Source organism: Hakea prostrata, chromosome 1 (assembly GCF_041222555.1).
Source record: "Hakea prostrata isolate BN-2017 chromosome 1, UWA_Hpros_2, whole genome shotgun sequence".
Lineage (NCBI taxonomy): Eukaryota > Viridiplantae > Streptophyta > Magnoliopsida > Proteales > Proteaceae > Hakea > Hakea prostrata.
In genome coordinates, this window is record NC_142600.1 from 47140423 (window position 1) to 47141762 (window position 1340).

At 39.7% G+C, this 1340-nt stretch overlaps 1 non-coding gene across 1 annotated transcript; it reads left to right on the top strand.

Annotated features, from left to right (window-relative positions):
* The first annotated feature begins 701 nt into the window (after nucleotides 1-701).
* LOC149029052 (small nucleolar RNA R71) lies at nucleotides 702-808 on the top strand. The gene has a single exon (XR_016171306.1). It is a non-coding gene; the product is annotated as a small nucleolar RNA R71 (small nucleolar RNA).
* Nucleotides 809-1340: the final 532 nt, after the last annotated feature.

Consider the following 1340-nt stretch of genomic DNA (forward strand, 5'->3'; position numbering starts at 1 on the left):
GTAACAATTGAGTGTTTTGCTCTAGTCCACTAAGTGCTTTTAGTACCTTATCCTCAAATGATGAATTATGTGAGGGTTGTGGAGATGATGGTAGCTCATTCCTATAGGCATTTTGTTGCATATTAAATGGAGGTGGCTTATAAGGTATTTGATTACAGGGATTGGGCATTGAGTTTCGCCATGAAAAATTGGGGTGGTTTCGCCATCCTGGGTTATAGGTTTTGCAATATGAATCATTGTCAAATTTAAAGACTCCTTGGGCCAAATGTGTATGCTCCTTAACAAACTCAGGGTATTGTGTAGCCAAATAGCAATCAGTGACATGATGGGATAGGCTAGAACATAAAGCACATGCTTCAATCTGATTAGGTGGAGAAAAACTTGTAGGAAGTGGAGATGGGGTTTGTTGTGCTAATGACAAGAGATGGTCCAATTTCTTAGATAGCAAGTCAACCTTAGCACTCATCTCAACGGTAGGATTAATCTCATAGAGACCGCTCCTCTTTGGTTGCCCAATGGATGGAATCTCAGTCCTAGCTGTTGAAGCATGGTGTTGGGAGTTTTCACTAAGGGTCTCAAAAAGTTCCGATGCCTCATTCTCATTCTTGTGCATGAAAGTCCCACCACAAGAAGAATCAACCATTTGCCTATGTCGGTCTCTAAGGCCATCATAAAAGCATTGAACCAATTGCCATTTAGGAATAGCATGGTGGGGGCACTTTCTAAGTAATTCTTTTAGTCTTTCCCAAGCCTCATGAAATTGTTCTCCTTCTTGTTGGGAGAAACTCGTTATCGCTTTCCTAATGCTATTGGTCAGGCCAATGGGGAAGAACTTTTTAAGGAACTCCTGTTGCATTTCTACCCAAGTGGAAATTTTAACATTGTCCAAAAAATGAAGCCAATGCTTAGCTTTATCTTTAAGGGAGAATGGAAAAAGAAGTAATCTTAAAGCATCAACTGAGAGGTTTTGAATTTTAACTGTGGAGGACACCTCTAAAAACTCATCTAAGTGCTTATAAGGCTCTTCATTGGCAAGTCCGTAAAAAGATGGTAGCATTTGAATCACACTAGATTTGATCTCATATTGAGCCGCCTCTATGTTAGGCAACTTAATACAAGAAACCGGAGTATATATCGTAGGAATGAAATGCTCACTCAAGGGCCTCATTGGAGGCTCATAGTTTGCCATGGTTCTTTGCCTTCTAAGGTTGGCCAAAGTCTCTTCTAACTCTAAGTCAAGTGGAGTCAACTCAGGGTTTAGGGACCGACGACCATGCATACACACAGAAGAATAAAAAAAGAATAAGCTAAATAAGTAAAATTAAAAGAAAATAACTATA